This window comes from Rhinoderma darwinii (genome assembly GCF_050947455.1).
Source record: "Rhinoderma darwinii isolate aRhiDar2 chromosome 2 unlocalized genomic scaffold, aRhiDar2.hap1 SUPER_2_unloc_55, whole genome shotgun sequence".
NCBI classification, from domain to species: domain Eukaryota; kingdom Metazoa; phylum Chordata; class Amphibia; order Anura; family Rhinodermatidae; genus Rhinoderma; species Rhinoderma darwinii.
Genome location: NW_027461724.1, coordinates 1,442,508 through 1,467,731, shown reverse-complemented (window position 1 = coordinate 1,467,731; position 25,224 = coordinate 1,442,508). Strand labels below are relative to the sequence as shown.

General features: G+C 47.8%; 16 non-coding genes across 16 annotated transcripts; all 16 read right to left on the bottom strand.

Moving 5' to 3' along the window:
• Positions 1 to 4,486: 4,486 nt before the first annotated feature.
• LOC142679481 (U2 spliceosomal RNA) lies at positions 4,487 to 4,677 on the bottom strand. Its single transcript, XR_012852725.1, has one exon. It is a non-coding gene; the product is annotated as a U2 spliceosomal RNA (small nuclear RNA).
• A 1,110-nt stretch (positions 4,678 to 5,787) lies between these two features.
• On the bottom strand, positions 5,788 to 5,978 carry LOC142679480 (U2 spliceosomal RNA). The gene has a single exon (XR_012852724.1). It is a non-coding gene; the product is annotated as a U2 spliceosomal RNA (small nuclear RNA).
• Positions 5,979 to 7,111: 1,133 nt separating this feature from the next.
• Positions 7,112 to 7,302, bottom strand: LOC142679479 (U2 spliceosomal RNA). The gene has a single exon (XR_012852723.1). It is a non-coding gene; the product is annotated as a U2 spliceosomal RNA (small nuclear RNA).
• A 1,133-nt stretch (positions 7,303 to 8,435) lies between these two features.
• LOC142679478 (U2 spliceosomal RNA) lies at positions 8,436 to 8,626 on the bottom strand. The gene has a single exon (XR_012852722.1). It is a non-coding gene; the product is annotated as a U2 spliceosomal RNA (small nuclear RNA).
• Positions 8,627 to 9,748: 1,122 nt separating this feature from the next.
• Positions 9,749 to 9,939, bottom strand: LOC142679477 (U2 spliceosomal RNA). The gene has a single exon (XR_012852721.1). It is a non-coding gene; the product is annotated as a U2 spliceosomal RNA (small nuclear RNA).
• Positions 9,940 to 11,073: 1,134 nt separating this feature from the next.
• On the bottom strand, positions 11,074 to 11,264 carry LOC142679525 (U2 spliceosomal RNA). Its single transcript, XR_012852761.1, has one exon. It is a non-coding gene; the product is annotated as a U2 spliceosomal RNA (small nuclear RNA).
• A 1,136-nt stretch (positions 11,265 to 12,400) lies between these two features.
• Positions 12,401 to 12,591, bottom strand: LOC142679476 (U2 spliceosomal RNA). Its single transcript, XR_012852720.1, has one exon. It is a non-coding gene; the product is annotated as a U2 spliceosomal RNA (small nuclear RNA).
• A 1,124-nt stretch (positions 12,592 to 13,715) lies between these two features.
• Positions 13,716 to 13,906, bottom strand: LOC142679580 (U2 spliceosomal RNA). Its single transcript, XR_012852808.1, has one exon. It is a non-coding gene; the product is annotated as a U2 spliceosomal RNA (small nuclear RNA).
• Positions 13,907 to 15,027: 1,121 nt separating this feature from the next.
• LOC142679382 (U2 spliceosomal RNA) lies at positions 15,028 to 15,218 on the bottom strand. Its single transcript, XR_012852643.1, has one exon. It is a non-coding gene; the product is annotated as a U2 spliceosomal RNA (small nuclear RNA).
• A 1,132-nt stretch (positions 15,219 to 16,350) lies between these two features.
• LOC142679548 (U2 spliceosomal RNA) lies at positions 16,351 to 16,541 on the bottom strand. The gene has a single exon (XR_012852780.1). It is a non-coding gene; the product is annotated as a U2 spliceosomal RNA (small nuclear RNA).
• A 1,134-nt stretch (positions 16,542 to 17,675) lies between these two features.
• LOC142679474 (U2 spliceosomal RNA) lies at positions 17,676 to 17,866 on the bottom strand. The gene has a single exon (XR_012852719.1). It is a non-coding gene; the product is annotated as a U2 spliceosomal RNA (small nuclear RNA).
• A 1,119-nt stretch (positions 17,867 to 18,985) lies between these two features.
• LOC142679472 (U2 spliceosomal RNA) lies at positions 18,986 to 19,176 on the bottom strand. Its single transcript, XR_012852718.1, has one exon. It is a non-coding gene; the product is annotated as a U2 spliceosomal RNA (small nuclear RNA).
• A 1,129-nt stretch (positions 19,177 to 20,305) lies between these two features.
• LOC142679471 (U2 spliceosomal RNA) lies at positions 20,306 to 20,496 on the bottom strand. Its single transcript, XR_012852717.1, has one exon. It is a non-coding gene; the product is annotated as a U2 spliceosomal RNA (small nuclear RNA).
• Positions 20,497 to 21,617: 1,121 nt separating this feature from the next.
• Positions 21,618 to 21,808, bottom strand: LOC142679470 (U2 spliceosomal RNA). The gene has a single exon (XR_012852716.1). It is a non-coding gene; the product is annotated as a U2 spliceosomal RNA (small nuclear RNA).
• Positions 21,809 to 22,937: 1,129 nt separating this feature from the next.
• Positions 22,938 to 23,128, bottom strand: LOC142679546 (U2 spliceosomal RNA). Its single transcript, XR_012852779.1, has one exon. It is a non-coding gene; the product is annotated as a U2 spliceosomal RNA (small nuclear RNA).
• A 1,125-nt stretch (positions 23,129 to 24,253) lies between these two features.
• On the bottom strand, positions 24,254 to 24,444 carry LOC142679469 (U2 spliceosomal RNA). The gene has a single exon (XR_012852715.1). It is a non-coding gene; the product is annotated as a U2 spliceosomal RNA (small nuclear RNA).
• Positions 24,445 to 25,224: the final 780 nt, after the last annotated feature.

Here is a 25,224-nt window from a genome sequence, read left to right as displayed (position 1 = left end):
AGGAGATGACACTTGGAGGGTTTCACTTTCAGGCCATATTTGATGAGGGTTTTGAGGACTTCTGCCAGGTGCTGTAGGTGTTCCTCATAAGTCTTTGAGTAGATGATTACGTCGTCCAGGTACAAGAGGACGGTCTCGAAGTTTTGGTGACCCAGGCAGCGTTCCATCAGCCTCTGGAAGGTTCCCGGGGCATTGCATAGCCCAAAGGGCATACAATTAAACTCGAACAACCCCATGGGAGTAGTGAAAGCAGTCTTTTCCCTATCTTCGGGAGCCATAGGTACCTGCCAATACCCGCTGGTCAAATCCAGAGTTGAGAAGTAGGCAGCAGACCCCAAAGCAGTCAGGGATTCTTCAATGCGTGGCAGGGGATACGCATCCTTGTGAGTGATATTATTGATTTTGCGGTAGTCCACGCAGAATCTAATGTTGCCATCCTTCTTTTTCACCAGGACTAGGGGTGCAGCCCATGGACTGTAGCTCTCCCGAATCACATCTGCGTCCTTCATCTCCCGAATCATTTTCTTCACTGGCTGGTACATGGCTGGTGGAAGGGGACGGTACCTTTCTTTGATGGGTGGATGGACGCCGGTAGGGATGGTGTGCTCAATGATAGTAGCCTTCCCAAAATCCATAGGATGTTTACTGAAGGCTTGTTGATTGTCTTTGGCCACCATCAGGGCTCCTTCGATCTCCTCTTCGGTAGTATTAGCATCGCCAACATGGATCTCGGTCCACCAGGGTTTTGTTGTCATCTCAGGGGTAACTTGATTCTGGGTAGCTTGCTGGAACACTGTAGTCTCAGGGCTCCAGACATCTTGGAAGAAGACCTGTGAGAGCTTAGCAACTGGACGGTATTTACTCAGTACCACAGCCGTATCACCAATGTTCAGGAGGCGAATAGGTACCCTCCCATTAGAAACAGTCACTAGACTTCTGGCTGCTAGCACGGTCGGATGATCTTCCAGAAGAAGAGGTTCCACAAGGGCCTGGTAATCTTGACCTTGCAAACCTGGACGAGCTCGACACCACAGAATGGTTTCCGTCTCTGGTTCCAGAGTCACTGGTTGTGAGTCCATGATGCGGGCACGGCAGATCTCACCCTTTTCATTCGTGAACCTCTGTTGGGCATTCAAGAGACGGATAGCATGCTGAATTGCATTTTGATTGGAGACAGGGACTGTAGAAAGTGCTCGGTGTAGGGCATCTAGCATCTCTTCATAGCAATTCCTAAGAACATTCATGCCCAGCACCACTGGTGGAAAGTCATCATCCCAGACGTTCACTACAATTACGCCTTGCTGGGGCAGTTCAGTTTCTCCCATCTGGATCGTGGGTTCCCAGTAGCCCCGATGGGGTATCGATTGTCCATTACTGGCTACAATGTTAAGCCACGTGTCTGGGGGTTGTATCAGCTGGTCGAGGTCCCAGTACTTCTCAAACCAACTTCTCTGCAGAGTGGTGACTTGAGAGCCAGTGTCCAGTAAGGCCGACAGTGGGATCCCATTTAGGTGGATCGTAATCACTGGACACTGCCCAATGTACCGGGGAATCCATTCTGGTGTTGTGGGACCTATTGGTCTTCCTCCCGAGGGGCGGTCCTCTGCCTCGGGGGATTGTCGTTTAACTGACGACATTCTCTTTCAATATGGCCAGCTCTTTGACACCTACGACAAATGGGTCTTCCGGTGGTATCAAATCTGTCAGAAGAGCGTCTACCCCAATTCCGGTAACTTTCCCCTTCTGATCGGTTACTGAACCTGTTACTGGAGTAGCGGCGGCTTTCTTTCTGGCGTTGCTCCATATCTTCCATTTTCTGGCACATTTTACTGAGGCTCTTGGTGAGGACAGCAATTTGGTCCCTCAGTTCACCAACTGGATCTTGAGCTTGCATGTGAGCACACTGAGCTAGTGCAACTTGACTTCCCGCTGCTGTAGGATGATCTACTTGCGACTCCGTAGGAGTCTCTATGGAATAGGGGAAAACTTTGGCTTGAACCCCTGCCGCTTCAGTCCCCAGGATTCTAATTGCGAGCTCTTTAAAGTCCAAGAAGATACAGCTTGGGTTCTGGGAGGCCAACATTCTGAGCTGACTTTTAAGAGCTTCAGATGCAGCTCCTTCAACAAACTGCTCCCTTAAGGCCTTGTCAGCCTCTGCAGCCTCTAAGGGTTCTACTTGCATAATTGCCCGCTGGGCCTCCTGCAGGGATAAAGCAAAGTCTCTCAATGACTCACCGGGCTGCTGCTTCTTTCCAAAGAATCTCATCTTGAGCTCTGCCACAGTCCTTACTTCAAATGTGGCACGCAATCGGTCCAGTATCTGTTCCACTGTTTTTTTCTCTGTTCTGGGCCAGGATTTCACTTCTCTTAATGCTGCGCCCTCTAGTTGTCCTATCAATATCTCAACCCTCTGGTCTGTTGAGACAGGATACAAACGGAACATGGACAGCATCTTCTCTTTGAATTCCCTCAGGGAATGAACTTCGCCTTTGTAGCGAGGAAGCCATGGTGCTCCAAAGTAATAGGGCATAGTGAGTGGCATCACTTGCGCTGTTGGAGGTGACCCACTGGGGCTTGGAGGGCCGTTATCTCCGTCGTCAGACATTTTCTGCAATAAGTCCTACAGTAACCCCTAGCAACGGGTGTTCAATTTCAGGCTATGCACTAAGCCTCTTTTCCGGATATCTTTTCCGGTGTCTCTACACTGTTAACTGCCACTTTTTACTTTAAATCTCATTTACTGGCCTATTCAGGCACTCACCAGCTTTCTCTTAGCTGCTCCGCTGTTTTCGCGGGTTCTCTTGCCCAGCTCCTTGCCACTTCCAATATGGCGGCGACTTGGCGGGAAACTTTTATTCCGGCTGTATCGAAATGTCTGTAACTCTGCTCCGGCTGCGATAATCTGGCTCCGGCTGTGGCGCATCAGCGCTGACTTAGTTCATAAGGCACAGAGGCCATAGATATCCTGTTCGTGACGCCAAAATGATATGTGGTGGCCCGTGGGTGGCGGGGAATGCAGGAACCCAAAATGGTGGATACTGGGCTCTCTGTCTTGTGTCACGGTGGTATTTTGCCTTGCAGGCCTTCCCACCTCCCAGGGACACACACACACAGTGATGAGGGGGTTGCACAAGAGGATGATGATGACTGTTGTTTCCCCCGGGGCACTCCCTTGGTGGCTGACTCCTGTCTGGTGTTATTTGGGGTGCCCTTGGTGTAGAGTGCAAATAGAAGACAGGAGACGGTGGTGGCAGTTAATCAGGAGAGCTTGCAGCACACTTTTACTTTTCAAGATGGAGATTGTACAATACAAATATGTCATCCAAATTCAGCTCAATCAGTGTAGCCCAATACTAAATGCAGGAGTGCTATTATCTCTCTACTCACAGTCTCTCTTTCTGGACTCTTCTGGCTCCTTGAGCTGTTATTCCAATAAATCTCTTTAGGCCTGTCTTTCTCTGTAATCCGCAAATGGCTGAACTCAGGAGCACCTTCCCTGTGCCTCCTGCTGCATCCCCTCCTAGCTCACCACACTCACCACTCCCTAATTAACTCCTCCCAGCTTCTGTTACATTATAGAAAAACACTCCGCATAGGCTGAAACACAATGTCATAACATTTCTGAACCTGTAGATGGCAGCATAACACAACACATGAAGACAAACATAGTTTTCATAGTAGTGCTCCTGTGGGACACTACATTTATATAAGACGGTGCGGCTCAGTCAGTCACTCAGTGTTGCCTGAGAGGGCAACACTGCAACAGCCGGCCCCCAGGCTGTCTTGTTTTTTGCACAGCTAGTTGCCTCCAGGAGGCCACAAGAGGGAGACAAGGGACTGCAAAATGGAAAATAGGCATCCACCAACTTTACAGACAACTTGTTCTCCTTGCTCCTACAACCTCCATCCTTGCACAGTTTGTTATTCTTCCAGGTAACATAGTAACAAATCCAAATTGCTGCTCTCTTTGTAGGCAAGCAAGGGTTTGTTGCAACTGCAATTCTTACTTCTTCTTGAAATGTAGGGACCACAGTACATTCCATCACATCCATCTAGTGTACACAGGTAGGTCCATTGTGACGGGCGGGCGGGCGGGCGGTCGGGCTGGCTGCTTTAATGGCTGTTTGCTGTTCCCCTACTCCACTCCACTATTTGACTATGGTGCTGCATCAATCAGTGGCTGGCTCAGGTGCAGCTCTTTAACCTACCTAGGAGGGAGGGCGGAGAGAAGACAAGGAAGGTGAATGAGCTGTTCCAATGTGAAATGCCGGAAACACAGAAACACAGACGACACAAAACAAGAGGTGGCAATGTATTAATTAATTGCATTTAATAAATTAGCTCATTATCACACATGACTGTACAAATGCATTGTCCAACAGGTGTTGAAATAATGGGATTAAAAGGGGAGATCCCATCCGAAAGACAAAAACAATGGCAAACACAAAAAGCACTTTTGGAATCTGATTTTAGTAAACACATAAGGAAAGGGTGCACCGGTCCTGGAAATACTGCAATACCAGGTCAATGCGTGGAGTGGACAGAGCAAGCTCTATTTCCATCTCCCTGTTCTAAAAATCCATTTAATATATGGTCCCCAGATAGGGGACGTATCAGATATTAAACTGATAAGAACAGATACTACACTTGATCTTAGCCAAAAGGCCGAGAAGCGATAACCCGAATGTGCCGCGCGTTTTGCTTCTTTTGCTTGCACCACAATGCAGTGCTGAAAGAGGAGGAATCGACATAAAAACGCCTTCCTGGCAACGCCCAAATGCCCTCCTGCCGTGCAAACATTGGCAGCAGCAGCAGCAGCAGTAAGTGCATGCCCACTGCCACCCCTTCTCCTTTCACACCTTGTATCAGCTTTAATCCAGTCCAGTGCTGCCTGCTGAGCAGCACTGACCAACACTGCCTGGGCCCAGGCTTTTATCTCTGAGGCCCCATTATGATGTCAGAAAGCTGGCTCTGGCTCCTGAGGTCTCCACTATGACACGTGCAAAGTTCCGTCTGAACTTTATATAAGACGGTGCGGCTCAGTCAGTCACTCAGTGTTGCCTGAGAGGGCAACACTGCAACAGCCGGCCCCCAGGCTGTCTTTTTTTTGCACAGCTAGTTGCCTCCAGGAGGCCACAAGAGGGAGACAAGGGACTGCAAAATGGAAAATAGGCATCCACCAACTTTACAGACAACTTGTTCTCCTTGCTCCTACAACCTCCATCCTTGCACAGTTTGTTATTCTTCCAGGTAACATAGTAACAAATCCAAATTGCTGCTCTCTTTGTAGGCAAGCAAGGGTTTGTTGCAACTGCAATTCTTACTTCTTCTTGAAATGTAGGGACCACAGTACATTCCATCACATCCATCTAGTGTACACAGGTAGGTCCATTGTGACGGGCGGGCTGGCTGCTTTAATGGCTGTTTGCTGTTCCCCTACTCCACTCCACTATTTGACTATGGTGCTGCATCAATCAGTGGCTGGCTCAGGTGCAGCTCTTTAACCTACCTAGGAGGGAGGGCGGAGAGAAGACAAGGAAGGTGAATGAGCTGTTCCAATGTGAAATGCCGGAAACACAGAAACACAGACGACACAAAACAAGAGGTGGCAATGTATTAATTAATTGCATTTAATAAATTAGCTCATTATCACACATGACTGTACAAATGCATTGTCCAACAGGTGTTGAAATAATGGGATTAAAAGGGGAGATCCCATCCGAAAGACAAAAACAATGGCAAACACAAAAAGCACTTTTGGAATCTGATTTTAGTAAACACATAAGGAAAGGGTGCACCGGTCCTGGAAATACTGCAATACCAGGTCAATGCGTGGAGTGGACAGAGCAAGCTCTATTTCCATCTCCCTGTTCTAAAAATCCATTTAATATATGGTCCCCAGATAGGGGACGTATCAGATATTAAACTGATAAGAACAGATACTACACTTGATCTTAGCCAAAAGGCCGAGAAGCGATAACCCGAACGTGCCGCGCGTTTTGCTTCTTTTGCTTGCACCACAATGCAGTGCTGAAAGAGGAGGAATCGACATAAAAACGCCTTCCTGGCAACGCCCAAATGCCCTCCTGCCGTGCAAACACTGGCAGCAGCAGCAGCAGCAGCAGTAAGTGCATGCCCACTGCCACCCCTTCTCCTTTCACACCTTGTATCAGCTTTAATCCAGTCCAGTGCTGCCTGCTGAGCAGCACTGACCAACACTGCCTGGGCCCAGGCTTTTATCTCTGAGGCCCCATTATGATGTCAGAAAGCTGGCTCTGGCTCCAGAGGTCTCCACTATGACACGTGCAAAGTTCCGTCTGAACTTTATATAAGACGGTGCGGCTCAGTCAGTCACTCAGTGTTGCCTGAGAGGGCAACACTGCAACAGCCGGCCCCCAGGCTGTCTTTTTTTTGCACAGCTAGTTGCCTCCAGGAGGCCACAAGAGGGAGACAAGGGACTGCAAAATGGAAAATAGGCATCCACCAACTTTACATACAACTTGTTCTCCTTGCTCCTACAACCTCCATTCTTGCACAGTTTGTTATTCTTCCAGGTAACATAGTAACAAATCCAAATTGCTGCTCTCTTTGTAGGCAAGCAAGGGTTTGTTGCAACTGCAATTCTTACTTCTTCTTGAAATGTAGGGACCACAGTACATTCCATCACATCCATCTAGTGTACACAGGTAGGTCCATTGTGACGGGCGGGCGGGCGGGCGGGCGGGCTGGCTGGCTGCTTTAATGGCTGTTTGCTGTTCCCCTACTCCACTCCACTATTTGACTATGGTGCTGCATCAATCAGTGGCTGGCTCAGGTGCAGCTCTTTAACCTACCTAGGAGGGAGGGCGGAGAGAAGACAAGGAAGGTGAATGAGCTGTTCCAATGTGAAATGCCGGAAACACAGAAACACAGACGACACAAAACAAGAGGTGGCAATGTATTAATTAATTGCATTTAATAAATTAGCTCATTATCACACATGACTGTACAAATGCATTGTCCAACAGGTGTTGAAATAATGGGATTAAAAGGGGAGATCCCATCCGAAAGACAAAAACAATGGCAAACACAAAAAGCACTTTTGGAATCTGATTTTAGTAAACACATAAGGAAAGGGTGCACCGGTCCTGGAAATACTGCAATACCAGGTCAATGCGTGGAGTGGACAGAGCAAGCTCTATTTCCATCTCCCTGTTCTAAAAATCCATTTAATATATGGTCCCCAGATAGGGGACGTATCAGATATTAAACTGATAAGAACAGATACTACACTTGATCTTAGCCAAAAGGCCGAGAAGCGATAACCCGAACGTGCCGCGCGTTTTGCTTCTTTTGCTTGCACCACAATGCAGTGCTGAAAGAGGAGGAATCGACATAAAAACGCCTTCCTGGCAACGCCCAAATGCCCTCCTGCCGTGCAAACACTGGCAGCAGCAGCAGCAGCAGCAGTAAGTGCATGCCCACTGCCACCCCTTCTCCTTTCACACCTTGTATCAGCTTTAATCCAGTCCAGTGCTGCCTGCTGAGCAGCACTGACCAACACTGCCTGGGCCCAGGCTTTTATCTCTGAGGCCCCATTATGATGTCAGAAAGCTGGCTCTGGCTCCAGAGGTCTCCACTATGACACGTGCAAAGTTCCGTCTGAACTTTATATAAGACGGTGCGGCTCAGTCAGTCACTCAGTGTTGCCTGAGAGGGCAACACTGCAACAGCCGGCCCCCAGGCTGTCTTTTTTTTGCACAGCTAGTTGCCTCCAGGAGGCCACAAGAGGGAGACAAGGGACTGCAAAATGGAAAATAGGCATCCACCAACTTTACATACAACTTGTTCTCCTTGCTCCTACAACCTCCATTCTTGCACAGTTTGTTATTCTTCCAGGTAACATAGTAACAAATCCAAATTGCTGCTCTCTTTGTAGGCAAGCAAGGGTTTGTTGCAACTGCAATTCTTACTTCTTCTTGAAATGTAGGGACCACAGTACATTCCATCACATCCATCTAGTGTACACAGGTAGGTCCATTGTGACGGGCGGGCGGGCGGGCGGGCGGGCTGGCTGGCTGCTTTAATGGCTGTTTGCTGTTCCCCTACTCCACTCCACTATTTGACTATGGTGCTGCATCAATCAGTGGCTGGCTCAGGTGCAGCTCTTTAACCTACCTAGGAGGGAGGGCGGAGAGAAGACAAGGAAGGTGAATGAGCTGTTCCAATGTGAAATGCCGGAAACACAGAAACACAGACGACACAAAACAAGAGGTGGCAATGTATTAATTAATTGCATTTAATAAATTAGCTCATTATCACACATGACTGTACAAATGCATTGTCCAACAGGTGTTGAAATAATGGGATTAAAAGGGGAGATCCCATCCGAAAGACAAAAACAATGGCAAACACAAAAAGCACTTTTGGAATCTGATTTTAGTAAACACATAAGGAAAGGGTGCACCGGTCCTGGAAATACTGCAATACCAGGTCAATGCGTGGAGTGGACAGAGCAAGCTCTATTTCCATCTCCCTGTTCTAAAAATCCATTTAATATATGGTCCCCAGATAGGGGACGTATCAGATATTAAACTGATAAGAACAGATACTACACTTGATCTTAGCCAAAAGGCCGAGAAGCGATAACCCGAACGTGCCGCGCGTTTTGCTTCTTTTGCTTGCACCACAATGCAGTGCTGAAAGAGGAGGAATCGACATAAAAACGCCTTCCTGGCAACGCCCAAATGCCCTCCTGCCGTGCAAACACTGGCAGCAGCAGCAGCAGCAGTAAGTGCATGCCCACTGCCACCCCTTCTCCTTTCACACCTTGTATCAGCTTTAATCCAGTCCAGTGCTGCCTGCTGAGCAGCACTGACCAACACTGCCTGGGCCCAGGCTTTTATCTCTGAGGCCCCATTATGATGTCAGAAAGCTGGCTCTGGCTCCTGAGGTCTCCACTATGACACGTGCAAAGTTCCGTCTGAACTTTATATAAGACGGTGCGGCTCAGTCAGTCACTCAGTGTTGCCTGAGAGGGCAACACTGCAACAGCCGGCCCCCAGGCTGTCTTTTTTTTGCACAGCTAGTTGCCTCCAGGAGGCCACAAGAGGGAGACAAGGGACTGCAAAATGGAAAATAGGCATCCACCAACTTTACAGACAACTTGTTCTCCTTGCTCCTACAACCTCCATCCTTGCACAGTTTGTTATTCTTCCAGGTAACATAGTAACAAATCCAAATTGCTGCTCTCTTTGTAGGCAAGCAAGGGTTTGTTGCAACTGCAATTCTTACTTCTTCTTGAAATGTAGGGACCACAGTACATTCCATCACATCCATCTAGTGTACACAGGTAGGTCCATTGTGACGGGCGGGCGGGCGGGCGGGCTGGCTGCTTTAATGGCTGTTTGCTGTTCCCCTACTCCACTCCACTATTTGACTATGGTGCTGCATCAATCAGTGGCTGGCTCAGGTGCAGCTCTTTAACCTACCTAGGAGGGAGGGCGGAGAGAAGACAAGGAAGGTGAATGAGCTGTTCCAATGTGAAATGCCGGAAACACAGAAACACAGACGACACAAAACAAGAGGTGGCAATGTATTAATTTATTGCATTTTATAAATTAGCTCATTATCACACATGACTGTACAAATGCATTGTCCAACAGGTGTTGAAATAATGGGATTAAAAGGGGAGATCCCATCCGAAAGACAAAAACAATGGCAAACACAAAAAGCACTTTTGGAATCTGATTTTAGTAAACACATAAGGAAAGGGTGCACCGGTCCTGGAAATACTGCAATACCAGGTCAATGCGTGGAGTGGACAGAGCAAGCTCTATTTCCATCTCCCTGTTCTAAAAATCCATTTAATATATGGTCCCCAGATAGGGGACGTATCAGATATTAAACTGATAAGAACAGATACTACACTTGATCTTAGCCAAAAGGCCGAGAAGCGATAACCCGAACGTGCCGCGCGTTTTGCTTCTTTTGCTTGCACCACAATGCAGTGCTGAAAGAAGAGGAATCGACATAAAAACGCCTTCCTGGCAACGCCCAAATGCCCTCCTGCCGTGCAAACACTGGCAGCAGCAGCAGCAGCAGCACCAGCGGCAGTAAGTGCATGCCCACTGCCACCCCTTCTCCTTTCACACCTTGTATCAGCTTTAATCCAGTCCAGTGCTGCCTGCTGAGCAGCACTGACCAACACTGCCTGGGCCCAGGCTTTTATCTCTGAGGCCCCATTATGATGTCAGAAAGCTGGCTCTGGCTCCTGAGGTCTCCACTATGACACGTGCAAAGTTCCGTCTGAACTTTATATAAGACGGTGCGGCTCAGTCAGTCACTCAGTGTTGCCTGAGAGGGCAACACTGCAACAGCCGGCCCCCAGGCTGTCTTTTTTTTGCACAGCTAGTTGCCTCCAGGAGGCCACAAGAGGGAGACAAGGGACTGCAAAATGGAAAATAGGCATCCACCAACTTTACAGACAACTTGTTCTCCTTGCTCCTACAACCTCCATCCTTGCACAGTTTGTTATTCTTCCAGGTAACATAGTAACAAATCCAAATTGCTGCTCTCTTTGTAGGCAAGCAAGGGTTTGTTGCAACTGCAATTCTTACTTCTTCTTGAAATGTAGGGACCACAGTACATTCCATCACATCCATCTAGTGTACACAGGTAGGTCCATTGTGACGGGCGGGCGGGCGGGCGGGCTGGCTGCTTTAATGGCTGTTTGCTGTTCCCCTACTCCACTCCACTATTTGACTATGGTGCTGCATCAATCAGTGGCTGGCTCAGGTGCAGCTCTTTAACCTACCTAGGAGGGAGGGCGGAGAGAAGACAAGGAAGGTGAATGAGCTGTTCCAATGTGAAATGCCGGAAACACAGAAACACAGACGACACAAAACAAGAGGTGGCAATGTATTAATTAATTGCATTTAATAAATTAGCGCATTATCACACATGACTGTACAAATGCATTGTCCAACAGGTGTTGAAATAATGGGATTAAAAGGGGAGATCCCATCCGAAAGACAAAAACAATGGCAAACACAAAAAGCACTTTTGGAATCTGATTTTAGTAAACACATAAGGAAAGGGTGCACCGGTCCTGGAAATACTGCAATACCAGGTCAATGCGTGGAGTGGACAGAGCAAGCTCTATTTACATCTCCCTGTTCTAAAAATCCATTTAATATATGGTCCCCAGATAGGGGACGTATCAGATATTAAACTGATAAGAACAGATACTACACTTGATCTTAGCCAAAAGGCCGAGAAGCGATAACCCGAACGTGCCGCGCGTTTTGCTTCTTTTGCTTGCACCACAATGCAGTGCTGAAAGAGGAGGAATCGACATAAAAACGCCTTCCTGGCAACGCCCAAATGCCCTCCTGCCGTGCAAACACTGGCAGCAGCAGCAGCAGCAGCAGCAGTAAGTGCATGCCCACTGCCACCCCTTCTCCTTTCACACCTTGTATCAGCTTTAATCCAGTCCAGTGCTGCCTGCTGAGCAGCACTGACCAACACTGCCTGGGCCCAGGCTTTTATCTCTGAGGCCCCATTATGATGTCAGAAAGCTGGCTCTGGCTCCTGAGGTCTCCACTATGACACGTGCAAAGTTCCGTCTGAACTTTATATAAGACGGTGCGGCTCAGTCAGTCACTCAGTGTTGCCTGAGAGGGCAACACTGCAACAGCCGGCCCCCAGGCTGTCTTTTTTTTGCACAGCTAGTTGCCTCCAGGAGGCCACAAGAGGGAGACAAGGGACTGCAAAATGGAAAATAGGCATCCACCAACTTTACAGACAACTTGTTCTCCTTGCTCCTACAACCTCCATCCTTGCACAGTTTGTTATTCTTCCAGGTAACATAGTAACAAATCCAAATTGCTGCTCTCTTTGTAGGCAAGCAAGGGTTTGTTGCAACTGCAATTCTTACTTCTTCTTGAAATGTAGGGACCTCAGTACATTCCATCACATCCATCTAGTGTACACAGGTAGGTCCATTGTGACGGGCGGGCGGGCGGGCGGGCGGGCTGGCTGGCTGCTTTAATGGCTGTTTGCTGTTCCCCTACTCCACTCCACTATTTGACTATGGTGCTGCATCAATCAGTGGCTGGCTCAGGTGCAGCTCTTTAACCTACCTAGGAGGGAGGGCGGAGAGAAGACAAGGAAGGTGAATGAGCTGTTCCAATGTGAAATGCCGGAAACACAGACACACAGACGACACAAAACAAGAGGTGGCAATGTATTAATTAATTGCATTTAATAAATTAGCTCATTATCACACATGACTGTACAAATGCATTGTCCAACAGGTGTTGAAATAATGGGATTAAAAGGGGAGATCCCATCCGAAAGACAAAAACAATGGCAAACACAAAAAGCACTTTTGGAATCTGATTTTAGTAAACACATAAGGAAAGGGTGCACCGGTCCTGGAAATACTGCAATACCAGGTCAATGCGTGGAGTGGACAGAGCAAGCTCTATTTCCATCTCCCTGTTCTAAAAATCCATTTAATATATGGTCCCCAGATAGGGGACGTATCAGATATTAAACTGATAAGAACAGATACTACACTTGATCTTAGCCAAAAGGCCGAGAAGCGATAACCCGAACGTGCCGCGCGTTTTGCTTCTTTTGCTTGCACCACAATGCAGTGCTGAAAGAGGAGGAATCGACATAAAAACGACTTCCTGGCAACGCCCAAATGCCCTCCTGCCGTGCAAACACTGGCAGCAGCAGCAGCAGCAGCAGCAGCAGTAAGTGCATGCCCACTGCCACCCCTTCTCCTTTCACACCTTGTATCAGCTTTAATCCAGTCCAGTGCTGCCTGCTGAGCAGCACTGACCAACACTGCCTGGGCCCAGGCTTTTATCTCTGAGGCCCCATTATGATGTCAGAAAGCTGGCTCTGGCTCCTGAGGTCTCCACTATGACACGTGCAAAGTTCCGTCTGAACTTTATATAAGACGGTGCGGCTCAGTCAGTCACTCAGTGTTGCCTGAGAGGGCAACACTGCAAAAGCCGGCCCCCAGGCTGTCTTTTTTTTGCACAGCTAGTTGCCTCCAGGAGGCCACAAGAGGGAGACAAGGGACTGCAAAATGGAAAATAGGCATCCACCAACTTTACAGACAACTTGTTCTCCTTGCTCCTACAACCTCCATCCTTGCACAGTTTGTTATTCTTCCAGGTAACATAGTAACAAATCCAAATTGCTGCTCTCTTTGTAGGCAAGCAAGGGTTTGTTGCAACTGCAATTCTTACTTCTTGAAATGTAGGGACCACAGTACATTCCATCACATCCATCTAGTGTACACAGGTAGGTCCATTGTGACGGGCGGGCGGGCGGGCTGGCTGCTTTAATGGCTGTTTGCTGTTCCCCTACTCCACTCCACTATTTGACTATGGTGCTGCATCAATCAGTGGCTGGCTCAGGTGCAGCTCTTTAACCTACCTAGGAGGGAGGGCGGAGAGAAGACAAGGAAGGTGAATGAGCTGTTCCAATGTGAAATGCCGGAAACACAGAAACACAGACGACACAAAACAAGAGGTGGCAATGTATTAATTAATTGCATTTAATAAATTAGCTCATTATCACACATGACTGTACAAATGCATTGTCCAACAGGTGTTGAAATAATGGGATTAAAAGGGGAGATCCCATCCGAAAGACAAAAACAATGGCAAACACAAAAAGCACTTTTGGAATCTGATTTTAGTAAACACATAAGGAAAGGGTGCACCGGTCCTGGAAATACTGCAATACCAGGTCAATGCGTGGAGTGGACAGAGCAAGCTCTATTTCCATCTCCCTGTTCTAAAAATCCATTTAATATATGGTCCCCAGATAGGGGACGTATCAGATATTAAACTGATAAGAACAGATACTACACTTGATCTTAGACAAAAGGCCGAGAAGCGATAACCCGAACGTGCCGCGCGTTTTGCTTCTTTTGCTTGCACCACAATGCAGTGCTGAAAGAGGAGGAATCGACATAAAAACGCCTTCCTGGCAACGCCCAAATGCCCTCCTGCCGTGCAAACACTGGCAGCAGCAGCAGCAGCAGCAGTAGGTGCATGCCCACTGCCACCCCTTCTTCTTTCACACCTTGTATCAGCTTTAATCCAGTCCAGTGCTGCCTGCTGAGCAGCACTGACCAACACTGCCTGGGCCCAGGCTTTTATCTCTGAGGCCCCATTATGATGTCAGAAAGCTGGCTCTGGCTCCTGAGGTCTCCACTATGACACGTGCAAAGTTCCGTCTGAACTTTATATAAGACGGTGCGGCTCAGTCAGTCACTCAGTGTTGCCTGAGAGGGCAACACTGCAACAGCCGGCCCCCAGGCTGTCTTTTTTTTGCACAGCTAGTTGCCTCCAGGAGGCCACAAGAGGGAGACAAGGGACTGCAAAATGGAAAATAGGCATCCACCAACTTTACAGACAACTTGTTCTCCTTGCTCCTACAACCTCCATCCTTGCACAGTTTGTTATTCTTCCAGGTAACATAGTAACAAATCCAAATTGCTGCTCTCTTTGTAGGCAAGCAAGGGTTTGTTGCAACTGCAATTCTTACTTCTTCTTGAAATGTAGGGACCTCAGTACATTCCATCACATCCATCTAGTGTACACAGGTAGGTCCATTGTGACGGGCGGGCGGGCGGGCTGGCTGCTTTAATGGCTGTTTGCTGTTCCCCTACTCCACTCCACTATTTGACTATGGTGCTGCATCAATCAGTGGCTGGCTCAGGTGCAGCTCTTTAACCTACCTAGGAGGGAGGGCGGAGAGAAGACAAGGAAGGTGAATGAGCTGTTCCAATGTGAAATGCCGGAAACACAGAAACACAGACGACACAAAACAAGAGGTGGCAATGTATTAATTAATTGCATTTAATAAATTAGCTCATTATCACACATGACTGTACAAATGCATTGTCCAACAGGTGTTGAAATAATGGGATTAAAAGGGGAGATCCCATCCGAAAGACAAAAACAATGGCAAACACAAAAAGCACTTTTGGAATCTGATTTTAGTAAACACATAAGGAAAGGGTGCACCGGTCCTGGAAATACTGCAATACCAGGTCAATGCGTGGAGAGGACAGAGCAAGCTCTATTTCCATCTCCCTGTTCTAAAAATCCATTTAATATATGGTCCCCAGATAGGGGACGTATCAGATATTAAACTGATAAGAACAGATACTACACTTGATCTTAGCCAAAAGGCCGAGAAGCGATAACCCGAACGTGCCGCGCGTTTTGCTTCTTTTGCTTGCACCACAATGCAGTGCTGAAAGAGGAGGAATCGACATAAAAACGCCTTCCTGGCAACGCCCAAATGCCCTCCTGCCGTGCAAACACTGGCAGCAGCAGCAGCAGCAGCAGCAGTAAGTGCATGCCCACTGCCACCCCTTCTCCTTTCACACCTTGTATCAGCTTTAATCCAGTCCAGTGCTGCCTGCTGAGCAGCACTGACCAACACTGCCTGGGCCCAGGCTTTTATCTCTGAGGCCCCATTATGATGTCAGAAAGCTGGCTCTGGCTCCTGAGGTCTCCACTATGACACGTGCAAAGTTCCGTCTGAACTTTATATAAGACGGTGCGGCTCAGTCAGTCACTCAGTGTTGCCTGAGAGGGCAACACTGCAACAGCCGGCCCCCAGGCTGTCTTTTTTTTGCACAGCTAGTTGCCTCCAGGAGGCCACAAGAGGGAGACAAGGGACTGCAAAATGGAAAATAGGCATCCACCAACTTTACAGACAACTTGTTCTCCTTGCTCCTACAACCTCCATCCTTGCACAGTTTGTTATTCTTCCAGGTAACATAGTAACAAATCCAAATTGCTGCTCTCTTTGTAGGCAAGCAAGGGTTTGTTGCAACTGCAATTCTTACTTCTTCTTGAAATGTAGGGACCACAGTACATTCCATTACATCCATCTAGTGTACACAGGTAGGTCCATTGTGACGGGCGGGCGGGCGGGCGGTCGGGCTGGCTGCTTTAATGGCTGTTTGCTGTTCCCCTACTCCACTCCACTATTTGACTATGGTGCTGCATCAATCAGTGGCTGGCTCAGGTGCAGCTCTTTAACCTACCTAGGAGGGAGGGCGGAGAGAAGACAAGGAAGGTGAATGAGCTGTTCCAATGTGAAATGCCGGAAACACAGAAACACAGACGACACAAAACAAGAGGTGGCAATGTATTAATTAATTGCATTTAATAAATTAGCTCATTATCACACATGACTGTACAAATGCATTGTCCAACAGGTGTTGAAATAATGGGATTAAAAGGGGAGATCCCATCCGAAAGACAAAAACAATGGCAAACACAAAAAGCACTTTTGGAATCTGATTTTAGTAAACACATAAGGAAAGGGTGCACCGGTCCTGGAAATACTGCAATACCAGGTCAATGCGTGGAGTGGAAAGAGCAAGCTCTATTTCCATCTCCCTGTTCTAAAAATCCATTTAATATATGGTCCCCAGATAGGGGACGTATCAGATATTAAACTGATAAGAGCAGATACTACACTTGATCTTAGCCAAAAGGCCGAGAAGCGATAACCCGAACGTGCCGCGCGTTTTGCTTCTTTTGCTTGCACCACAATGCAGTGCTGAAAGAGGAGGAATCGACATAAAAACGCCTTCCTGGCAACGCCCAAATGCCCTCCTGCCGTGCAAACACTGGCAGCAGCAGCAGCAGCAGCAGCAGCAGCAGTAAGTGCATGCCCACTGCCACCCCTTCTCCTTTCACACCTTGTATCAGCTTTAATCCAGTCCAGTGCTGCCTGCTGAGCAGCACTGACCAACACTGCCTGGGCCCAGGCTTTTATCTCTGAGGCCCCATTATGATGTCAGAAAGCTGGCTCTGGCTCCTGAGGTCTCCACTATGACACGTGCAAAGTTCCGTCTGAACTTTATATAAGACGGTGCGGCTCAGTCAGTCACTCAGTGTTGCCTGAGAGGGCAACACTGCAACAGCCGGCCCCCAGGCTGTCTTTTTTTTGCACAGCTAGTTGCCTCCAGGAGGCCACAAGAGGGAGACGAGGGACTGCAAAATGGAAAATAGGCATCCACCAACTTTACAGACAACTTGTTCTCCTTGCTCCTACAACCTCCATCCTTGCACAGTTTGTTATTCTTCCAGGTAACATAGTAACAAATCCAAATTGCTGCTCTCTTTGTAGGCAAGCAAGGGTTTGTTGCAACTGCAATTCTTACTTCTTCTTGAAATGTAGGGACCACAGTACATTCCATCACATCCATCTAGTGTACACAGGTAGGTCCATTGTGACGGGCGGGCGGGCGGGCGGGCTGGCTGCTCTAATGGCTGTTTGCTGTTCCCCTACTCCACTCCACTATTTGACTATGGTGCTGCATCAATCAGTGGCTGGCTCAGGTGCAGCTCTTTAACCTACCTAGGAGGGAGGGCGGAGAGAAGACAAGGAAGGTGAATGAGCTGTTCCAATGTGAAATGCCGGAAACACAGAAACACAGACGACACAAAACAAGAGGTGGCAATGTATTAATTAATTGCATTTAATAAATTAGCTCATTATCACACATGACTGTACAAATGCATTGTCCAACAGGTGTTGAAATAATGGGATTAAAAGGGGAGATCCCATCCGAAAGACAAAAACAATGGCAAACACAAAAAGCACTTTTGGAATCTGATTTTAGTAAACACATAAGGAAAGGGTGCACCGGTCCTGGAAATACTGCAATACCAGGTCAATGCGTGGAGTGGACAGAGCAAGCTCTATTTCCATCTCCCTGTTCTAAAAATCCATTTAATATATGGTCCCCAGATAGGGGACGTATCAGATATTAAACTGATAAGAACAGATACTACACTTGATCTTAGCCAAAAGGCCGAGAAGCGATAACCCAAACGTGCCGCGCGTTTTGCTTCTTTTGCTTGCACCACAATGCAGTGCTGAAAGAGGAGGAATCGACATAAAAACGCCTTCCTGGCAACGCCCAAATGCCCTCCTGCCGTGCAAACACTGGCAGCAGCAGCAGCAGCAGCAGCAGCAGTAAGTGCATGCCCACTGCCACCCCTTCTCCTTTCACACCTTGTATCAGCTTTAATCCAGTCCAGTGCTGCCTGCTGAGCAGCACTGACCAACACTGCCTGGGCCCAGGCTTTTATCTCTGAGGCCCCATTATGATGTCAGAAAGCTGGCTCTGGCTCCTGAGGTCTCCACTATGACACGTGCAAAGTTCCGTCTGAACTTTATATAAGACGGTGCGGCTCAGTCAGTCACTCAGTGTTGCCTGAGAGGGCAACACTGCAACAGCCGGCCCCCAGGCTGTCTTTTTTTTGCACAGCTAGTTGCCTCCAGGAGGCCACAAGAGGGAGACAAGGGACTGCAAAATGGAAAATAGGCATCCACCAACTTTACAGACAACTTGTTCTCCTTGCTCCTACAACCTCCATCCTTGCACAGTTTGTTATTCTTCCAGGTAACATAGTAACAAATCCAAATTGCTGCTCTCTTTGTAGGCAAGCAAGGGTTTGTTGCAACTGCAATTCTTACTTCTTCTTGAAATGTAGGGACCACAGTACATTCCATCACATCCATCTAGTGTACACAGGTAGGTCCATTGTGACGGGCGGGCTGGCTGCTTTAATGGCTGTTTGCTGTTCCCCTACTCCACTCCACTATTTGACTATGGTGCTGCATCAATCAGTGGCTGGCTCAGGTGCAGCTCTTTAACCTACCTAGGAGGGAGGGCGGAGAGAAGACAAGGAAGGTGAATGAGCTGTTCCAATGTGAAATGCCGGAAACACAGAAACACAGACGACACAAAACAAGAGGTGGCAATGTATTAATTAATTGCATTTAATAAATTAGCTCATTATCACACATGACTGTACAAATGCATTGTCCAACAGGTGTTGAAATAATGGGATTAAAAGGGGAGATCCCATCCGAAAGACAAAAACAATGGCAAACACAAAAAGCACTTTTGGAATCTGATTTTAGTAAACACATAAGGAAAGGGTGCACCGGTCCTGGAAATACTGCAATACCAGGTCAATGCGTGGAGTGGACAGAGCAAGCTCTATTTCCATCTCCCTGTTCTAAAAATCCATTTAATATATGGTCCCCAGATAGGGGACGTATCAGATATTAAACTGATAAGAACAGATACTACACTTGATCTTAGCCAAAAGGCCGAGAAGCGATAACCCGAACGTGCCGCGCGTTTTGCTTCTTTTGCTTGCACCACAATGCAGTGCTGAAAGAGGAGGAATCGACATAAAAACGCCTTCCTGGCAACGCCCAAATGCCCTCCTGTCGTGCAAACACTGGCAGCAGCAGCAGCAGCAGCAGTAAGTGCATGCCCACTGCCACCCCTTCTCCTTTCACACCTTGTATCAGCTTTAATCCAGTCCAGTGCTGCCTGCTGAGCAGCACTGACCAACACTGCCTGGGCCCAGGCTTTTATCTCTGAGGCCCCATTATGATGTCAGAAAGCTGGCTCTGGCTCCTGAGGTCTCCACTATGACACGTGCAAAGTTCCGTCTGAACTTTATATAAGACGGTGCGGCTCAGTCAGTCACTCAGTGTTGCCTGAGAGGGCAACACTGCAACAGCCGGCCCCCAGGCTGTCTTTTTTTTGCACAGCTAGTTGCCTCCAGGAGGCCACAAGAGGGAGACAAGGGACTGCAAAATGGAAAATAGGCATCCACCAACTTTACAGACAACTTGTTCTCCTTGCTCCTACAACCTCCATCCTTGCACAGTTTGTTATTCTTCCAGGTAACATAGTAACAAATCCAAATTGCTGCTCTCTTTGTAGGCAAGCAAGGGTTTGTTGCAACTGCAATTCTTACTTCTTCTTGAAATGTAGGGACCACAGTACATTCCATCACATCCATCTAGTGTACACAGGTAGGTCCATTGTGACGGGCGGGCGGGCGGGCGGTCGGGCTGGCTGCTTTAATGGCTGTTTGCTGTTCCCCTACTCCACTCCACTATTTGACTATGGTGCTGCATCAATCAGTGGCTGGCTCAGGTGCAGCTCTTTAACCTACCTAGGAGGGAGGGCGGAGAGAAGACAAGGAAGGTGAATGAGCTGTTCCAATGTGAAATGCCGGAAACACAGAAACACAGACGACACAAAACAAGAGGTGGCAATGTATTAATTAATTGCATTTAATAAATTAGCTCATTATCACACATGACCGTACAAATGCATTGTCCAACAGGTGTTGAAATAATGGGATTAAAAGGGGAGATCCCATCCGAAAGACAAAAACAATGGCAAACACAAAAAGCACTTTTGGAATCTGATTTTAGTAAACACATAAGGAAAGGGTGCACCGGTCCTGGAAATACTGCAATACCAGGTCAATGCGTGGAGTGGACAGAGCAAGCTCTATTTCCATCTCCCTGTTCTAAAAATCCATTTAATATATGGTCCCCAGATAGGGGACGTATCAGATATTAAACTGATAAGAACAGATACTACACTTGATCTTAGCCAAAAGGCCGAGAAGCGATAACCCGAACGTGCCGCGCATTTTGCTTCTTTTGCTTGCACCACAATGCAGTGCTGAAAGAGGAGGAATCGACATAAAAACGCCTTCCTGGCAACGCCCAAATGCCCTCCTGCCGTGCAAACACTGGCAGCAGCAGCAGCAGCAGCAGTAAGTGCATGCCCACTGCCACCCCTTCTCCTTTCACACCTTGTATCAGCTTTAATCCAGTCCAGTGCTGCCTGCTGAGCAGCACTGACCAACACTGCCTGGGCCCAGGCTTTTATCTCTGAGGCCCCATTATGATGTCAGAAAGCTGGCTCTGGCTCCTGAGGTCTCCACTATGACACGTGCAAAGTTCCGTCTGAACTTTATATAAGACGGTGCGGCTCAGTCAGTCACTCAGTGTTGCCTGAGAGCGCAACACTGCAACAGCCGGCCCCCAGGCTGTCTTTTTTTTGCACAGCTAGTTGCCTCCAGGAGGCCACAAGAGGGAGACAAGGGACTGCAAAATGGAAAATAGGCATCCACCAACTTTACAGACAACTTGTTCTCCTTGCTCCTACAACCTCCATCCTTGCACAGTTTGTTATTCTTCCAGGTAACATAGTAACAAATCCAAATTGCTGCTCTCTTTGTAGGCAAGCAAGGGTTTGTTGCAACTGCAATTCTTACTTCTTCTTGAAATGTAGGGACCACAGTACATTCCATCACATCCATCTAGTGTACACAGGTAGGTCCATTGTGACGGGCGGGCGGGCGGGCTGGCTGCTTTAATGGCTGTTTGCTGTTCCCCTACTCCACTCCACTATTTGACTATGGTGCTGCATCAATCAGTGGCTGGCTCAGGTGCAGCTCTTTAACCTACCTAGGAGGGAGGGCGGAGAGAAGACAAGGAAGGTGAATGAGCTGTTCCAATGTGAAATGCCGGAAACACAGAAACACAGACGACACAAAACAAGAGGTGGCAATGTATTAATTAATTGCATTTAATAAATTAGCTCATTATCACACATGACTGTACAAATGCATTGTCCAACAGGTGTTGAAATAATGGGATTAAAAGGGGAGATCCCATCCGAAAGACAAAAACAATGGCAAACACAAAAAGCACTTTTGGAATCTGATTTTAGTAAACACATAAGGAAAGGGTGCACCGGTCCTGGAAATACTGCAATACCAGGTCAATGCGTGGAGTGGACAGAGCAAGCTCTATTTCCATCTCCCTGTTCTAAAAATCCATTTAATATATGGTCCCCAGATAGGGGACGTATCAGATATTAAACTGATAAGAACAGATACTACACTTGATCTTAGCCAAAAGGCCGAGAAGCGATAACCCGAACGTGCCGCGCGTTTTGCTTCTTTTGCTTGCACCACAATGCAGTGCTGAAAGAGGAGGAATCGACATAAAAACGCCTTCCTGGCAACGCCCAAATGCCCTCCTGCCGTGCAAACACTGGCAGCAGCAGCAGCAGCAGCAGTAAGTGCATGCCCACTGCCACCCCTTCTCCTTTCACACCTTGTATCAGCTTTAATCCAGTCCAGTGCTGCCTGCTGAGCAACACTGACCAACACTGCCTGGGCCCAGGCTTTTATCTCTGAGGCCCCATTATGATGTCAGAAAGCTGGCTCTGGCTCCTGAGGTCTCCACTATGACACGTGCAAAGTTCCGTCTGAACTTTATATAAGACGGTGCGGCTCAGTCAGTCACTCAGTGTTGCCTGAGAGGGCAACACTGCAACAGCCGGCCCCCAGGCTGTCTTTTTTTTGCACAGCTAGTTGCCTCCAGGAGGCCACAAGAGGGAGACAAGGGACTGCAAAATGGAAAATAGGCATCCACCAACTTTACAGACAACTTGTTCTCCTTGCTCCTACAACCTCCATCCTTGCACAGTTTGTTATTCTTCCAGGTAACATAGTAACAAATCCAAATTGCTGCTCTCTTTGTAGGCAAGCAAGGGTTTGTTGCAACTGCAATTCTTACTTCTTCTTGAAATGTAGGGACCACAGTACATTCCATCACATCCATCTAGTGTACACAGGTAGGTCCATTGTGACGGGCGGGCGGGCGGGCGGTCGGGCTGGCTGCTTTAATGGCTGTTTGCTGTTCCCCTACTCCACTCCACTATTTGACTATGGTGCTGCATCAATCAGTGGCTGGCTCAGGTGCAGCTCTTTAACCTACCTAGGAGGGAGGGCGGAGAGAAGACAAGGAAGGTGAATGAGCTGTTCCAATGTGAAATGCCGGAAACACAGAAACACAGACGACACAAAACAAGAGGTGGCAATGTATTAATTAATTGCATTTAATAAATTAGCTCATTATCACACATGACTGTACAAATGCATTGTCCAACAGGTGTTGAAATAATGGGATTAAAAGGGGAGATCCCATCCGAAAGACAAAAACAATGGCAAACACAAAAAGCACTTTTGGAATCTGATTTTAGTAAACACATAAGGAAAGGGTGCACCGGTCCTGGAAATACTGCAATACCAGGTCAATGCGTGGAGTGGAAAGAGCAAGCTCTATTTCCATCTCCCTGTTCTAAAAATCCATTTAATATATGGTCCCCAGATAGGGGACGTATCAGATATTAAACTGATAAGAGCAGATACTACACTTGATCTTAGCCAAAAGGCCGAGAAGCGATAACCCGAACGTGCCGCGCGTTTTGCTTCTTTTGCTTGCACCACAATGCAGTGCTGAAAGAGGAGGAATCGACATAAAAACGCCTTCCTGGCAACGCCCAAATGCCCTCCTGCCGTGCAAACACTGGCAGCAGCAGCAGCAGCAGCAGCAGCAGCAGCAGTAAGTGCATGCCCACTGCCACCCCTTCTCCTTTCACACCTTGTATCAGCTTTAATCCAGTCCAGTGCTGCCTGCTGAGCAGCACTGACCAACACTGCCTGGGCCCAGGCTTTTATCTCTGAGGCCCCATTATGATGTCAGAAAGCTGGCTCTGGCTCCTGAGGTCTCCACTATGACACGTGCAAAGTTCCGTCTGAACTTTATATAAGACGGTGCGGCTCAGTCAGTCACTCAGTGTTGCCTGAGAGGGCAACACTGCAACAGCCGGCCCCCAGGCTGTCTTTTTTTTGCACAGCTAGTTGCCTCCAGGAGGCCACAAGAGGGAGACAAGGGACTGCAAAATGGAAAATAGGCATCCACCAACTTTACAGACAACTTGTTCTCCTTGCTCCTACAACCTCCATCCTTGCACAGTTTGTTATTCTTCCAGGTAACATAGTAACAAATCCAAATTGCTGCTCTCTTTGTAGGCAAGCAAGGGTTTGTTGCAACTGCAATTCTTAGTTCTTCTTGAAATGTAGGGACCACAGTACATTCCATCACATCCATCTAGTGTACACAGGTAGGTCCATTGTGACGGGCGGGCTGGCTGCTTTAATGGCTGTTTGCTGTTCCCCTACTCCACTCCACTATTTGACTATGGTGCTGCATCAATCAGTGGCTGGCTCAGGTGCAGCTCTTTAACCTACCTAGGAGGGAGGGCGGAGAGAAGACAAGGAAGGTGAATGAGCTGTTCCAATGTGAAATGCCGGAAACACAGAAACACAGACGACACAAAACAAGAGGTGGCAATGTATTAATTAATTGCATTTAATAAATTAGCTCATTATCACACATGACCGTACAAATGCATTGTCCAACAGGTGTTGAAATAATGGGATTAAAAGGGGAGATCCCATCCGAAAGACAAAAACAATGGCAAACACAAAAAGCACTTTTGGAATCTGATTTTAGTAAACACATAAGGAAAGGGTGCACCGGTCCTGGAAATACTGCAATACCAGGTCAATGCGTGGAGTGGACAGAGCAAGCTCTATTTCCATCTCCCTGTTCTAAAAATCCATTTAATATATGGTCCCCAGATAGGGGACGTATCAGATATTAAACTGATAAGAACAGATACTACACTTGATCTTAGCCAAAAGGCCGAGAAGCGATAACCCGAACGTGCCGCGCATTTTGCTTCTTTTGCTTGCACCACAATGCAGTGCTGAAAGAGGAGGAATCGACATAAAAACGCCTTCCTGGCAACGCCCAAATGCCCTCCTGCCGTGCAAACACTGGCAGCAGCAGCAGCAGCAGCAGTAAGTGCATGCCCACTGCCACCCCTTCTCCTTTCACACCTTGTATCAGCTTTAATCCAGTCCAGTGCTGCCTGCTGAGCAGCACTGACCAACACTGCCTGGGCCCAGGCTTTTATCTCTGAGGCCCCATTATGATGTCAGAAAGCTGGCTCTGGCTCCTGAGGTCTCCACTATGACACGTGCAAAGTTCCGTCTGAACTTTATATAAGACGGTGCGGCTCAGTCAGTCACTCAGTGTTGCCTGAGAGGGCAACACTGCAACAGCCGGCCCCCAGGCTGTCTTTTTTTTGCACAGCTAGTTGCCTCCAGGAGGCCACAAGAGGGAGACAAGGGACTGCAAAATGGAAAATAGGCATCCACCAACTTTACAGACAACTTGTTCTCCTTGCTCCTACAACCTCCATCCTTGCACAGTTTGTTATTCTTCCAGGTAACATAGTAACAAATCCAAATTGCTGCTCTCTTTGTAGGCAAGCAAGGGTTTGTTGCAACTGCAATTCTTACTTCTTCTTGAAATGTAGGGACCACAGTACATTCCATCACATCCATCTAGTGTACACAGGTAGGTCCATTGTGACGGGCGGGCGGGCGGGCTGGCTGCTTTAATGGCTGTTTGCTGTTCCCCTACTCCACT